The 17,336-nt window shown below is 47.7% G+C and overlaps 1 protein-coding gene across 2 annotated transcripts in view; it reads left to right on the forward strand.

Moving 5' to 3' along the window:
• cfap99 (cilia and flagella associated protein 99) overlaps positions 1 to 17,336 on the forward strand; it is a 392,086-nt gene that overhangs the window by 352,710 nt on the left and 22,040 nt on the right. The window lies entirely within an intron of this gene.

The following is a 17,336-nucleotide window of genomic DNA, read 5'->3' on the forward strand; positions in this document are numbered from 1 at the left end:
CCACCAGTTGCACCCTCTAGTGGTGCCAGCATTGTATATACACAGTATATTGGGTAACAAGTCTCCATCTTATGCAACTATACAGTGACTACACAGAGAGCAGTCACTGTATAGTTGCATAAGATGGAGACTTGTTACCCGATGTACTATCAATAAGAGTATCTATAGTCTAATATATATATAACAGCCAGGCCCAGGAGCAGACCTACGAGGAGGCCCTCCGACCTGCCCACTCCCCTCCGCACCGGGTAACCAAAGATCAGAAGCATCGGCCTGTTGTGTATCTGTAAAGCATGCACTCCCATGATCCGCCACCAGAGAGCTCATCCCCTGAAGTCCCAAGGGATCCCAGCATCTCTTGGGAGCACTTTATATAAGGCCTGTTCCTCACTCTTATTAAAGACTGAGGTCACTGTTATTTTAACCTCCTTGTGCGCAGCCTCATCTGTGTTAGGAACACAATAACTGGCGACGAGAATACGAATCCAACGCAAAGATGCAGCAAACTGTGGGCATCCTGGAGAAGTTCTCGGAGGGTGAGGACTGGGAAGCCTATGTCGAATGGCTAGACCAGTACTTTGTAGCCAACGAGCTGGACGGAGAAGGAAGCGCTGCAAAAAGGAGAGCGGTCCTCCTCACAGTCTGCGGGGCAGCCTCATGAAGAATCTTCTGGCTCCGGTGAAACCCACAGATAAATCGTATGAGGAGCTGTGTACTGTGATTCAGGAGCATCTTAACCCGAGGGAGAGCGTGCTGATGGCGAGGTATCAGTTCTACACGTGCCAGCGATCTGAAGGTCACGAAGTGGCGAGCTATGTCGCCGAGCTAAAAAGCGACTTGCAGGACAATGTGAGTTTGATGGCTACCTGGAGCAAATGTTCAGAGACTTTTTTGTACTGGGCATTGGCCACGAGATCATCCGATGAAAGCTTTTGACTGTAGAGACACTGACCCTCAGTAAGGCCATTGCGATAGCACAGGCGTTTATGTCCACCAGTGATAACACCATACAAATCTCTCAGCACACAAGTGCTAGCAATGTTCATAAATTAACTGGAACTGTGTTTGCGAGCAGAAATGTACAGGGCAGAACCCACGAGTCTGCAACTGCCAGCAGGTCTCAGGTGACCCAGATGACTCAGAGTCCCCAACAAAGGATGAATGCAAGGCAATTCACACCTTGTTGGCGTTGTGGAGGCCTCCATTCAGCCTATTCATGCCGCTTCAAAAGGGTATGTTTGCAAGAGCTGTGGAACAATGGGGCACCTCCAACGAGTTTGCAAACGAGCTGCAAGCTCTGCAAAACTTGCTAACCACCACGTGGCAGAGGAAGATCGGCCCATGGTGGATCAAAATAATTTCGAGCCTCAGTGAGGAGGCAGATGCTGAAGTACACGGGGTGCACACATTTTTGACGAAATGTCCACCTATAATGCTAAACGTAAAATTGAATGGCTTACCCGTAGCCATGGATCTGGACCCTGGCGCTAGCCAATTCATCATGAGTAAAAAGATGTTTGAGAGACTGTGGTGCAACAAGGCATTCAGACCAGCCCTGAGCCCCATCCACACGAAACTGAGAACGTACACCAAAGAGCTTATCACTGTCCTAGGCAGCGCCATGGTCAAGGTCACCTTCGAGGACACGGTGCATGAACTGCCGCTCTGGATTGTCCCGGGTGATGGCCCCACACTGCTTGGAAGGAGCTGGCTGGGCAAAATCCGCTGGAACTGGGATGACATCCGAGTGCTATCACATGTCGATGAGGCCTCATGTACCCAGGTTCTTAACAAATTTCCTTCCCTTTTTGAGCCAGGCATTGGAAACTTTTCCGGGGCAAAGGTGTGAATCCACTTGGTCCCAGAGGCACGCCCCATTCACCACAAGACATGAGCGGTACCTCACATGATGATGAGGGAGAGAGTGGAAATCGAGCTGGACAGGCTGCAACGCGAGGGCATCATCTCCCCAGTGGAATTCAGTGAGTGGACCAGCCCGATTGTTCCAGTACTCAAAAGGGATGGCACGGTCAGGATTTGCGGCGATTATAAAGTAACTATTAATCGTTTCTCGCGACAGGACCAATACCCGCTACCTAAGGCAGACGACCTATTTGCGACACTGGCAGGAGGCAAGACGTTCACCAAGCTCTACCTGACTTCGGCCTACATGACGCAGGAGCTGGAGTCGTCGTCTTTGCAGGGCCTCACCTGCATCAACACGCACGAGGGACTATTCATCTACAACAGATGCCCGTTTGAAATTCGGTCGGCTGCAGCGATCTTCCAGAGAAACATGGAGAGCCTACTCAAGTCAGTAGTACACACGATGGTCTTTCAGGACGATATATTGGTCACGGGTCGGGACACCACAGAGCACCTACAAAACCTGGAGGAGGTCCTCCAGCGACTGGATCGCGTAGGGCTGCGGCTAAAAAGGTCGAAATGCGTCTTCATGGCAACAGAAGTGGAGTTTTTGGGGAAAAAGATCGCGGCGGACGGCATTCGGCCCACAGACGCCAAGACAGAGGCTATCAGGAACGCGCCCAGGCCACAGAATGTCACGGAGCTGCGGTCGTTCCTGGGACTCCTCAACTATTTTGGTAACTTCCTACCGGGGTTAAGCACCCTCTTAGAGCCCCTACATGTGTTATTGCGTAAAAGGCGAGAACTGGGTATGGGGAAAAAACAAAGTAATTGCTTTTGAGAAAGCCAGAAACATTTTCTGCTCCAACAAGCTGCTTGTATTGTATAACCCGTCTAAAGGATTTGTGCTAGCATGTGACACGTCGTTGTACGGAGTCGTGTGTGTATTACAACAAGCTAACGTTGCGGGGAAGTTGCAACCTGTCGCCTATGCTTCCAGGAGCTTGTCCAAGGCCGAGAGAGCCGACAGCATTATTGAGAAAGAGGCTTTAGCGTGTGTGTTCGGGGTAAAGAAAATGCATCAGTACCGGTTTGGCCTCAAATTTGAGCTGGAAACTGATCACAAGCCCTTCACATCCCTGTTCACTGAAAGCAAGGGGATAAATACTAATGCCTCAGCCCGCACACAAAAGGTGGGCACTCGCGCTATCAGCATATAACTATATCATCCGCCACAGGCCAGGCACCGAGAATGGTGCGGATGCTCTCAGTCGGCTACCATTGCCCACCATGGGGGTGGAAATGGCGCAGCCTGCAAACTTGTTGATGATGGCGCAGCCCGCAGACTTGTTGATGGTCATGGAAGCATTTGAAATGATAAATCACCTGTCACGGCCCGCCAGATTAGGACTTGGACCAGCCAAGATCCTCTGCTGTCCCTAGTAAAAAACTGTGTACTGCATAGGAGCTGGGCCATCATCCCCGGTGAAATGCAAGAGCTAATCAAGCCGTTCCAGCGGCGAAAGGACGGGCTGTCCATTCAGGCAGATTGCCTGTTCTGGGGTAACTGCGTAGTGCTACCAAAAAATGGCAGAGAGACATTCATCTCAGATCTCCACAGCACACACCCGGGTATAGTAATGATGAAAGCGATAGCCAGATCCCACGTGTGGTGGCCCCGGTATCGACTCTGACTTAGAGCCCTGTGTACGACAATGCAGCGTATGTGCTCAGTTGAGCAATGCGCCCAGAGAGGCACCACTAAGTTTATGGTCCTGGCCCTCCAGACCATGGTCGAGGATCCATGTCGACTATGCGGGCCCGTTTCTCGGTAAAATGTTCCTAGTGGTGCTGGATGCTTTTTCAAAATGGATTGAATGTGAAATAATGTCGGGAAGCACCACCACCGCCACCATTGAAAGCCTGAGGACCATGTTTGCCACCCACGGCCTGCCTGACATACTAGTCAGTGACAACGGGCCATGTTTCACCAGTGCCGAATTTAAAGAATTTATGACCCGCAATGGGATCAAACATGTCACCGCGGCCCCATTTAAACCAGCCTCCAATGGGCAGGCAGAGCGGGCAGTACAAACAATCAAACAGAGCCTTAAACAAGTCACAAAAGGCTCACTCCAAACCCGCCTGTCCCGAGTACTGCTCAGCTACCGCACGAGACCCTGCTCGCTCACAGGGGTGCCCCAGCTGAGCTACTGATGAAAAGGACACTTAAAACCAGACTTTCGCTGGTTCACCCCAACCTGCATGATCAGGTAGAGAGCAGGCGGCAGCAACAAAATGTAAACGATGGTCGCGCCACTGTGTCACGGGAAATTGATCTGAATGAACCTGTGTATGTGCTAAACTATGGATATCGTCCCAAGTGGATTGCGGGCACAGTGATAGCTAAAGAAGGGAATAAAGTGTTTGTAGTCAAACTAGACAATGGACAAATTTGCAGAAAGCACCTGGACCAAACGAGGCTGCGGTTCACAGACTGCCTTGAACAACCCACAGCAGACACCACCTTTTTCGAGCCCACTTAACACACCCAAAGGATCAACGACACCACGCCGGACCAGGAAATCGAACCCATCACGCCCAACAGTGCAGCATGACCTAGCAGCCATGCAGGGCTAACAACACGCCAGCCCAGCGAGGACACAGCCAACACACCAGAACAGTCATTTGTACTGAGGCGGTCCACCAGGGAAAGAAAGGCTCCCGACCACCTCACCTTGTAACTAGTTTTCACTTTGACTTTGGCGCGGGGGGGGAGTGATGTTGTGTATCTGTAAAGCATGCACTCCCATGTTCTGCCACCAGGGAGCTCATCCCCTGAAGTCCCAAGGGATCGCAGCATCCCTTGGGAGCACTGTAGATAAGCCGGCCCCCCAATGCCTGATCCTCACTCTGGAGTGTGTTATTAAAGACTGAGGTCACTGTTACTTTGACCTCCCTGTGTGCAGTCTCATCTGGGTTAGGAACACAATACAGCCAAAATTTAAGGAGCAGCCACTTTAAATAATTGAAGAGGGGCTGCAACCTGACACATTCAGTGTACACATGGAACACGGACTCTTCCAAATCACAGAAATTACAGGCAGCCTGGGAGTCCGTAAATCTACTTAAAAACCCAGCCAAGTCCCCAAAAAATAAAGGCAGGACTCCCGCATAGAGAGCACTCCAGTGGGGACCCCCGCCTCCTCCAGACGGCTAGATGGTTCACCATGTCGTGTCCGGACGGCAGACGAGGATGGCAAAGTGGAGTGTGTGCAAGAGCAGCACATAAGGAATCCCCTCCACGCAGAACTGAAAGGCACGGAGGGGATTTCCCGGAGGAGGTTCAAGTTGTGATGTGCCGGCTCCAGAGGGAGGTTTCGGGGCTTAGCGCCGATGAGGAATTCCGTCCAGATGGGGGTCAGTTCGGACGGGCTCACCCCACGTGCTTGAGCCTCTTCGACGCACCTCGTGGAGTCAGGACCCATTGGCATTTTTAGTGACTCGATGGCATTGGCCACGAGCCGTACGTTGGCACAACAGCTCTACAAACCTGTGAGCATACTCACTGGTGCATACATTACAAAGGCTAATCCAACAAAAAAAACTTAAAGGAGATGGGACTGTGTCAAATTTAATTTGAAGCATAAAGTCCACTCCAAAAAATAATCAAAAAAAAGAGAGGATGAATTTAAGAAGAATCCAGCACAAAGCCACATTGTTCCAATGAAGGCAGGTTATACAGATTTAAAATCGAGTTTAGATCCAGACTTAGTTACCTCGCATATATAATTAAAATATGTTCTTTTAGAGATCATACCAGTGACACCAAAGTGACCTGATATGATCCCATGGGCCTATATTCTAGAGTTTAGAAGAATGAGAGGTGATATCTTTGAAACATACAAGATTCTGAGGGGGATTAACAGGGTCTAGATGCTAAGAGATTGTTTCCCCTGGCTAGAGAATCTAGAACTAGGGGGCATTATCTCAGAATAAGGGGTTGGCCATTTAGGACAGAGATGAGGAGGAATTTCTTCACCCAGAGGGTTGTGAATCTTTGGAATTCACTACCCTAAAGGGCTAGAGTCATTAAGTATATTCAAAGCTGAGAAAGATTGATTTTTGGACTGTAGGAGCATCAAGTTTTTGGATCGGGCAGGAAAGTGGAGTTGAGGTATAAAATGAGCCATGATCTTATTTAATGGTGGAGCAGAAGTGAGGTGCCATATGGCCTACTCCTGCTCCTAATTCTTATGTTCTTAAATACGCATCATCAACTTATGTATTCTACACATATCCTCCTCAAACTTAGATAGATAGAGATATAGAGATAGAGAGATAGAGAGATAGAGAGAGAGATAGAGAGATAGATAGATAGAGAGATAGAGAGAGAGATAGATAGATAGATAGATAGATAGAGAGAGAGAGAGAGACAGACAGACAGAGAGACATCACTCAATTTGAGTTTGGCCACCATTCATGATCTAAGGACTGACCATCTGACCTCAACTCTGGGTGGGCTGTCACCTCCTGCAGCTGAACATTGACAAGACTGAAGCCATCTTGATTGGCTCTTGACAGCACCGACATGCCTCAGGCTCTGAATCCATGAACCTACCGAGTTTGCTCTCAGAATGAATCCAACTGTACTAAGTATTGTAGAACTGTTTGTCCCTGAGCTGAGTGTCATACCACACCTCTGGTCTACTGGTAAGCCCATCTCCCCTCTCCCTCACCCCATCCACCACCTCAGTGGACATTGCCTTCTTTTGTCCTTACTTAGCTCCTTTTTCATACTTTCATCACGTTGAGAACTGTTTGTTCCCCTCTTCAACTCTCGGATCGGGGAATCCTCCAAATACCATCCGGCTTCATCAATTGCTGTCTCCACTGGGTCAGCTAATACTGCCCTCCCATCTCCTTCACAGGACGCGGGGCGGTAGGTGCCCTCGAAACATAGAAACATAGAAACATAGAAACATAGAAAATAGGTGCAGGAGTAGGCCATTCGGCCCTTCCAGCCTGCACCGCCATTCAATGAGTTCATGGCTGAACATTCAACTTCAGTACCCCATTCCTGCTTTCTCGCCATACCCCTTGATCCCCCTAGCAGTAAGGACCTCATCTAACTCCTTTTTGAATATATTTAGTGAATTGGCCTCAACAACTTTCTGTGGTAGAGAATTCCACAGGTTCACCACTCTCTGGGTGAAGAAGTTCCTCCGCATCTCGGTCCTAAATGGCTTACCCCTTATCCTTAGACTGTGACCTCTGGTTCTGGACTTCCCCAACATTGGGAACATTCTTCCTGCATCTAACCTGTCTAACCCCGTCAGAATTTTATATGTTTCTATGAGGTCCCCTCTCATTCTTCTGAACTCCAGTGAATACAAGCCCAGTTGATCCAGTCTTTCTTGATAGGTCAGTCCCGCCATCCCGGGAATCAGTCTGGTGAACCTTCGCTGCACTCCCTCAATAGCAAGAATGTCCTTCCTCAGGTTAGGAGACCAAAACTGTACACAATACTCCAGGTGTGGCCTCACCAATGCCCTGTACAACTGTAGCAACACCTCCCTGCCCCTGTACTCAAATCCCCTTGCTATGAAGGCCAACATGCCATTTGCTTTCTTAACCGCCTGCTGCACCTGCATGCCAACCTTCAATGACTGATGTACCATGACACCCAGGTCTCTTTGCACCTCCCCTTTTCCTAATCTGTCACCATTCAGATAATAGTCTGTCTCTCTGTTTTTACCACCAAAGTGGATAACCTCACATTTATCCACATTATACTTCATCTGCCATGCATTTGCCCACTCACCTAACCTATCCAAGTCGCTCTGCAGCCTCACAGCATCCTCCTCGCAGCTCACACTGCCACCCAACTTAGTGTCATCCGCAAATTTGGAGATACTACATTTAATCCCCTCATCTAAATCATTAATGTACAGTGTAAACAGCTGGGGCCCCAGCACAGAACCTTGCGGTACCCCACTAGTCACTGCCTGCCATTCTGAAAAGTACCCATTTACTCCTACTCTTTGCTTCCTGTCTGACAACCAGTTCTCAATCCATGTCAGTACACTACCCCCAATCCCATGTGCTCTAACTTTGCACATCAATCTCTTGTGTGGGACCTTGTCGAACGCCTTCTGAAAGTCCAAATATACCACATCAACTGGTTCTCCCTTATCCACTCTACTGGAAACATCCTCAAAAAATTCCAGAAGATTTGTCAAGCATGATTTCCCTTTCACAAATCCATGCTGACTTGGACCTATCATGTCACCTCTTTCCAAATGCACTGCTATGACATCCTTAATAATTGATTCCATCATTTTACCCACTACCGATGTCAGGCTGACCGGTCTATAATTCCCTGTTTTCTCTCTCCCTCCTTTTTTAAAAAGTGGGGTTACATTGGCTACCCTCCACTCCATAGGAACTGATCCAGAGTCAATGGAATGTTGGAAAATGACTGTCAACGCATCCACTATTTCCAAGGCCACCTCCTTAAGTACTCTGGGATGCAGTCCATCAGGCCCTGGGGATTTATCGGCCTTCAATCCCATCAATTTCCCCAACACAATTTCCCGGCTAATAAGGATTTCCCTCAGTTCCTCCTCCTTGCTAGACCCCCCGACCCCTTTTATAACCGGAAGGTTGTTCGTGTCCTCCTTCGTGAATACCGAACCAAACTATTATGCTCGCTCGGGTCTCCACCATTTTCGCATTCGCAGCTTAGATATTCCTTTCTCTGGAGCTTTATTATGGTTCTGCTCATCAGCAAGATGCTGATCCAGCGTCAGAACAGTCCTTGCTGCGCCGGGTGCCTGAAATCGCCAGTTTTCTGCTGCTTTCCTGGCTGCTATTAGCTGCTCTGTAAATTCTGATACTTCTCTATCTCTAGCCTCAGCCTCTTCTAACTTTTGAATTACCAGCATTATTATTCTTCTTCTTAGGCAGTCCCTCGGAGTTGAAGAGGACTTGCTTCCACACTAAAAATGAATTCTTGGGTGACTGATGAGTCCAATGCGGGACCTACAGTCTCGGTCACAGGTGGGCAGATGGTGGTTGAAGGTATGGGTGGGTGGTGTGCTTAGGTTGTCGTGTGCTCCTTCGGTTTGTGTTTGGCTTCCACTTGCTCCCGGCGAAGGGACTTGAAGTGTTTGGCACCTTCCCGAATGCTTCTCCTCCACTTTGTGCAGGGATTCCCAGGTGCCGGAGGGGCTGTTGCATTTTTCTCAAGGAGGCTTTGAGAGAGTGTCCTTGAAGCGTTTCCTCTGCCCACTTGGGGCTCGCTTGTCATGTCAGAGTTCTGAGTAGAGCACTTGTTTTGGGGGTCTTGTATGCGGACGATGTGGCCTGTCCATTGGAGCTGATCGAGCGTGGTCAATGCTGGCCTGAGCGAGAACACTGATGGATTTGCAGGATCTTGCGGAGGCAGTGTTGGTGGTACTTCTGCAGTGCTTTGAGGTGCCTGCTGTACATAGGCCATGTCTCTGAAGAATATAGGGGGGTAGGTATCACTACTGCTCTGTAGACCATTAGCTTGGTGCCGGGTTTGAGGTCCTGGTCTTCAAACACTCTCTCCCTCAGGCAACCGAATGCTGCGCTGGCACACTGAAGTGTTGGACCTCATCGGCGATGTCTGCGCTTGTTGACAGTAGGCTCCCGAGGTATGGGAAATGGTCCATGTTGTCCAAAGCCTCGTCGTGGATTTTGATAATCGGGGAGCAGTGCTGTGTGGTGGTGTCAGGTTGGTAGAGGAACTTTATCTTACGGATATTTAGTGTAAGGCCCATGCTCCCTTACGCTTCGGTGAAGGTGTTGACGATGGTTTGGAGTCCGACCTCCGAGTGTGCGCAGATGCAAGTGTCGTCTGCATACTATAATCAGTGACAGGATGGGCCGACCTTGGATCTTGACTGGAGGTGGCAGAGGTTGAACAGTTTCCAGTTTGGTCTGTAGATTAGCTCCACTCCAGCGGGGAGCTTACTGAGGGGGAGGTGGAGCATTGCAGCAAGGAAGATCGAGAAGAGCATTAGTGCGATGGTGCAGCCTTGCTGGACACCGGTCCGGTCGTGAATTGGGTCTGTGGTGGATCCGTTGGTCAGGATTACGGCTTGCATTCCATTTTCCTTCCTGATTATGCAGGTACAGCAACTACTTATTGTTATGTCTGTAATGTACTTATGAATGCCTCCATGAGGCAATGTGTTGTACTCAAACTGCAGTGATCTTGATCTTTTATTCGTAACTCCAGAGTGAGGCAGCTGCATGGTGGCTACCCTTTTATACAGCCTCTGCCACCAGGGCAGGAAACCCTGGTCTCCACCAGTTGCACCCTCTAGTGGTGCAAGATAGTATATGCACAGTGTAAACCTTATTGATAGTACATCAGGTAAGCAAGTCTCCATTTTATTCAACTGTACAGTGACTACACGAGAGTATATCTATAGTCTGCATAAATAACATCACTGTCCCCGAAGTCCTTTGTGCCAATTACTTTTGCACTATGTGCTCTGGCTTAGCTCTCCACAGACTTAAGTGTCAATTGCCCTTGCATCTTGGCTGTGCTTTGGCTTGGATCTCCCCCTGTTAACCCCAAGTCATTTTGCCACAACTTTGGGTACCAGTTTGGATGGTTCGATGATGAAGTGGAGGTTCCAGTGGGTTCTGGGTGTGATCCATGTGCCCATGGCTACATACATCCATTCCGCCCCCCCCCCCCACCATCCCCACACAGCGCCAATATACAGGATCAAAAACAGTGCAAGTACAAAGAAATAATTTTTTTTGACAGTTTGTATCGTGACTTACATTTGTTACATTTTGCGGTCATGCGCCGAGATTGGGTAGATTGCATTCATGGTTCAGTCATGGTCAGTACTGAGGTAGCAGTACAGGTATGTGAGGACGCTGGTTCCAGAGCAACCAGACGGGGTCCTAGTAGTCTGATGGTGGCGCTGCGCCGCCTGCTAGCGGGGTGGGCTAGGTTCGCTCACCTTGCCAGGACTCGGGACCTTTGCCATTGCCTAGTGGTGGGCAGAGCCACAGATGTGTGTGTGACCTCCCTGTCCTCCTTTGAGGGCTGCATAATCTTCTGCCTGCTCTCTAACGGTGTTGGGAACCTGGCTGTTCCAGGTCCCGTTTGGGGAACTCGTTGGTTCTGACCTTTTGCTCCTGGGCATGGCCGAGATAGTGACTGGTCTGGGGGCTGCACCGTCTCCACCCGGGTGGTGGGCAACGGCGGTTGACTGTGCGTTTTGGCGCTGTTTTAGTTTCCAGGTTCGTGGCAAATAGTGCCATCAGGTGCCTGCAGTGTGGGATAGACCTCGGGCAGGGTATCAGGATCAGTGCCTTTACCCTCCCGAATTCGCTCACTTGCTACTTTTGGGGACACTCTATTCCCGACATCACGCAACAATATTTTGTTTTTTACATTAGGAATATACCGACATCTCGCAACAACATTTTGTTCACAATCTTAATGGGTTTGTTACATTGATTGCCATGCATACAATATCTCTTCAAGTTCAGTTGATTGCAGGTCCCCTTTAAGAGAACCCTGCTGGCTTTACCCCAATCAAATCCTTTGTTAGACACCATGTGTTAGTCCCTCAGCATTGTACCTCATGGTATGGCCGTGGCAATCTTTTTTTTCAGCCATTCTGAGACGACATCCTGCCTCTGTCCAAGAGGTCGACCGCTTTGATCTTTCTCTCCCGCGATTCTGCCACAAAAGCTGGAAGAGTGCCTGTGAATTTGATCTTCCTCCCCAGGAGTCCTGCCACTGGAGCCGGGAAGGTACTTTTAGGTCGTTCCGGTCGGATCATTGCCACGCAGTCGTGATGAATGGTCTGTGCCTCAAGTGCTGCACTGGTCTGTTCTCTGGTGCCTGGCCCAAGGGAAGGTGAGGTTTTGCTCTGCCTCAGAGCATGGGGGACATCGATTGCTGGAGTGAAGAGGTCTTCTCATTTCCACTGGATCTTCCCCATCCACCTTCTCGGAGTAGCGTTGGACTATCACCTGCAACAATCCACAGAGGTAACTTGTGCACCACGCCATTATGGATTTCACTTACATCCGCACTACCAAGGACTGGGATCAGCTCCTTGGTGCAGGTGCGCAACTTTTCCTGTACTGGAACCAGCTCAGGTCGTTTTTAAATCCAAAGCCTCTCAAAAGGTATCCTGGATCATCAATGACTGGCTCGCTCCCGTATCCACTTCCATGAAGGCTGGAACACCGTTTATCTCGATTTCCATTGAGGACAATCGGTGAAGCAGGTATACACTCCATACACCACTTCTTGGGGCTGAGCTGCCTCTCTGGTCAAATGATCATACTCCCGCTGGATTCAAAGTCATCTACCAACTCCTCTGCTAGACGGTAAGTCATATTTCTTTTATACATACGCTGGAGGTGGCCCTTCGTGTTACAGGCTTTGCATACGTACACGCTGGTGAGCCCTATGGTTTCCTCCGCCACGCCAGCATGATGCTACTCGATTAGCACCCCACGGCGGACTCTGGAACCCTGAGATCTGTGCTCTCTGCCCTGGGCAGTCTTGGCTGTGAAAGGCACCATTCTGTGCATAATACTTGCTGGGTGAGTCCACAGGATGAATAATTTGCTTGGTGCTGCCAGTCGATGTCATGAACGCCTGACTGATGCTGATGGCCTTCTGCAAGTTGACTGTGGTGTCGGCAGATAGCTCGTGAAGGAGGCCTTCATGGCCAATTCTCACAACGAAGATGTCTCCCAATGCTTCAAAGTGGTGCCAAAATCACACGGTGCCGCAAATCTCCTGAGGTCGGCAGCATATTTTGCAATCTCCTGGCCCTCAGGTCTGCGGTGAGTGCAGAATCTGTGCCTGGCCGTGAGGATGCTCTCTTTTGGTTTTAGTTGGTTGCGAATTAGTTCAGTCAGCTCATCATATGTCTTATCCTTGACCTTCGTGGGTGACAGCAAGTCCCTGACGAGGCGGTAGACCTCGGGCCCACAACTGGTCAGCAGTATAGCCTTGCGTTTCTCCGCCAATGCGTCCGTCTCCCCTGCCAGGTCGTTTGCCACGAAATATTGCTCGAGCCTTTCCGTGAAGGCATCCCAATCATCACCCTCTGCAAAGTCTTTGTGTGCCAAAGGTAGCCATAATCGCGTGAAAGTCTGTATACTCGTTGCCAGTTATTATGTCTGTAATGTACTTATGAATGACTCTACAAGGCAATGTGTTGTACTCAAACTGTAGTGACCTTGGTCCTTTATTCGTAACTCCAGAGTGAGGCAGCCACATGGTGGCTCCCCTTTTATACAGCCCCTGCCACCAGGGCAGGAAACCCCGGTCTCCGCCAGTTGCACCCTCTAGCGGTGCCAGCATAGTATATACACAGTGTAAACCTTATTGATAATACATCAGGTAAACAAGTCTCCATCTTATGCAACTGTACAGTGACTACACAGAGAGTATAACTATAGTCTTCATAGATAACACTAACTTTTTGTGTTTCATGCACAAGGATCCCCAGATCACTCTGTACTGCAGCATTTTGTAATTTCTCTCCATTTAAATAATAATTTGCTTTTTTATCTTTCCTGCCAAAGTGGACAACCTCACACCTTTCCATATTATATTCCATCTGCCCACTCATTTAGCCTATCGATATCCTTTTGCAGATTTTTTGTATCCTCCTCACAACTTGCTTTCTCACCCATCTTTGTATCATCAGCAAACTTGACTACATTACACTCGGTCCCTTCATCCAAGTCATTAATATAGATTGTAAATAGTTGAGGCCTCAGCACTGATCCCTTTGGCACCCCACGTTTGCCAACCAGAAAATGACCCATTTATCCTGACCTTCTGTTAGCCAATCCGCTATCCATGCTAGTATATTACCCCCAACCTCGTGAGTTTTTATCTCTTGCAGTAGCCTTTTATGTGGCACCTTATCGAATGCCTTCTGGAAATCCAAATACACCACATCTACTGGTGAACCTGTGGAATTCTCTACCACAGAAAGTTGTGGAGTCCAGTTCATTGGATATATTCAAGAGGGAGTTAGATCTGGCCCTTACGGCTAAGGGGATCAGCGGTTATGGAGAGAAAGCGGGAGTGGGGTACTGAAGTTGCATGATCATATTGAATGGCGGTGCAGGCTCGAAGGGCCGAATGGCCTGATCCTGCACCTATTTTCTATGTTTCTATGTTTCCCCTTATCCACCCTGCTTGTTATATCCTCAAAGAACTCCAGTAAATTTGTCAAACATGATTTCCCTTTCATAAAACCATGATGACTCTGCTTCACTGTATTATGTTTTTCCAAATGTCCTGCTACTGCTTCCTTAATAATGGACTCCCAGCATTTTCCCAACAACAGATGTTAGACTAACTGGTCTCCTGCTTTCTGTCTGCCTCCAAACCGCTAGGTCCTCTCCAGAATCCATTTGGGTAGATTATAACCAATGCACTGAGGTTGAATGATCAGCCATGATCTTATTGAATGGCGGTGCAGGCTCGAAGGGCCGAATGGCCTGGTCCTGCACATAATTTCTATGTTTCTGTTTCTATCCACTATCTCTGCAGCCACTTCTCTTAAGATCCTAGGATGCAAGCCATCAGGTCCAGGCAATTTGTCCACCTTTACTCCCATAATTTTACTGAGTACTTTTTTTTTAGTGATGATGATTGTTTTAAGTTCCTCCCTCCCTGTAGCCCCTTGATTATCCATTATTGGGATGTTTTTAGTGTCTTCTACCGTGAAGACCGATACAAAATATTTGTTCAAAATCTTTGCTGTTTTCCTGTTCCCATTATTAATTCCCCAGTCTCATCCTCTAAGGGACTAACGTTTACTTTAGCTACTCGCTTCCTTGTCATATAACTGTAGAAGCTCTTACTATCTTTTTTTGTTTCTTGCTAGTTTACTCTCAATCTATCTTTCCTCTCTATTTTTTTTTTAAGTCATCCTTTGCTGGTTTTTAAAAATTTCCCAATCCTCTGGCCTCCCACTAATCTTGGCCACTTTCTATGCCATTGTTTTCAAATTGATACCATTCTTTACTTCCTTAGTTAGCCACGGATGGTTCTCACTTCTCTTATTCTTTCCTTCTCACTGGAATATATTTTTGTTGAGAGTTATGAATTATCTCCTTCAATGTCTGCCACTGCTAATCAACCATTTTACAAATTCATCTATTTTCCCAGTCCACTTGAACCAACTCTGCTTTCATACCTTTGCAATCGCCTTTATTTACAATCAGCACACTGGTTTAAGTTTCGACTTTACATAAGAACATAAGAACATAAGCATTAGGAACAGGAGTAGGCCATCTAGCCCCTCGAGCTTGCTCCGCCATTCAATAAGATCATGGCTGATCTGGCCGTGGACTCAGCTCCACTTACCCGCCCACTCCCCGTAACCCTTAATTCCCTTATTGGTTAAAAATCTATCTATCTGTGACTTGAATACATTCAATGAGCTAGCCTCAACTGCTTCCTTGGGCAGAGAATTCCACAGATTCACAACCCTCTGGGAGAAGAAATTCCTTCTCAACTCGGTTTTAAATTGGCTCCCCCGTATTTTGAAGCTGTGCCCCCTAGTTTTAGTCTTCCCGACCACTGGAAACAACCTCTCCACCTCTATCTTGTCTATCCCTTTCATTATTTTAAATGTTTCTATAAGATCACCCCTCATCCTTCTGAACTCCAACGAGTAAAGACCCAGTCTACTCAATCTATCATCATAAGGTAACCCCCTCATCTCCGGAATCAGCCGAGTGAATCGTCTCTGTACCCCCTCCAAAGCCAGTATATCCTTCCTTAAGTAAGGTGACCAAAACTGCACGCAGTACTCCAGGTGTGGCCTTACCAATACCGTATACAGTTGCAGCAGGACCTCCCTGCTTTTGTACTCCATCCCTCTCGCAATGAAGGCCAACATTCCATTTGCCTTCCTGATTACCTGCTGCACCTGTAAACTAACTTTTTGGGATTAAGGACCCCCAGGTCCCTCTGCACCGCAGCATGTTGTAATTTCTCCCCATTCAAATAATATTCCCTTTTACTGTTTTTTTTTCCCCCAAGATGGATGACTTCACACTTTCTGACATTGTATTCCATCTGCCAAACCTTAGCCCATTCGCTTAACCTATCTAAATCTTTTGCAGCCTCTCTGTGTCCTCCACACAACCCGCTTTCCCACTAATCTTTGTGTCATCTGCAAATTTTGTTACACTACACTCTGTCCTCTCTTCCAGGTCATCTATGTATATTGTAAACAGTTGTGGTCCCAGTGTTAATTCCTGGATTCTTTTACTTCAATCTGGTTCAGTAAAATTACTGAGTCGAATACCTCTTGTGCTTTGAACAAAGCAGTCTTTATTACCGGCCAGTAAGACCTATCAGACAGAAGATATACTCTCTGGATAGAGCGTACACACTCCCTACGGATAGGTGAAGTTACATCGTAAAGCGTTAACAGTTATACAGTTTTGAAATCAGATAACAAAATACAAATGGATTGACAGTCTAACTCAGCCACTCATTAGTCAATCTATATGAGATGTTCTTCTTGAAAGCTCAAGTATTGCCTCTAAATGTTTCAATCTAATGGTGTGACTATTTACTGAGACCTTGCAATTCTGCAGATGTATTTCATGTTACAATTATATATTATTGGCAGGATTAGTGACTTGAAACCTTGAGACAGACTGTTAGCTATGCTGATGTTGCACTATTTGCAATCTGACATTCTCCCAGCTATTCTTCCATGGCTTATACATTTTCATATATCCCGTTTACTTTACTGTCCTTAATTCCATATATTCCGTTCAGATATCCACATCCCCCCTTTTATCATTCTATGATAACATTTAGGATCATTCTATGAGTATTGCATTGTTGAGTAGTTCTCTAGTTTGTTGGATCATAACCCGGGAACCCTTGACCACAAGAGGGTCTGCTAACCTTGTCATTGCTTTACAGCAGAGGTTAAGGCAACCAACAATCAAACAGCAGGTAATTATTATGAGGAGAACAATTGCCCCATGTATTAGATAGGATCTCCAAGATCCACCCAGAAACCAATCAAACCTGCTAAGTTCTTTTGCTGGTGTGGATAACTTTTTCACCTCCCTCCTTATGTGATCGGCAAGGTGGGTTATGTTTTCTGAACTATCAGGAATGTAAGTGCAACATTCAGATCCTATCAGGGCACACGTTCCCCCTTTCTCAGCTAACAGGTAATCGAGGGCCATTCGGTTTTGTAATGCTACGGTCCTTATCGCTACCATTTCAGCTGTGATGCCCTCCAGAGCCTCAGCAGTGCGGTTAGCTACCTGTTCCAATATCGTTTCTTTGAATCCATCTAACAGTCTCAGTTAGGGTCAGGGGAACGGTGCGCAAAGGAATTCCCCCTTTGGAATGTATAGGGATATGTGAACACACCCAGCATCTAGTGAAG

The sequence above is a fragment of the Pristiophorus japonicus genome, chromosome 1 (genome assembly GCF_044704955.1).
Source record: "Pristiophorus japonicus isolate sPriJap1 chromosome 1, sPriJap1.hap1, whole genome shotgun sequence".
NCBI lineage: Eukaryota > Metazoa > Chordata > Chondrichthyes > Pristiophoridae > Pristiophorus > Pristiophorus japonicus.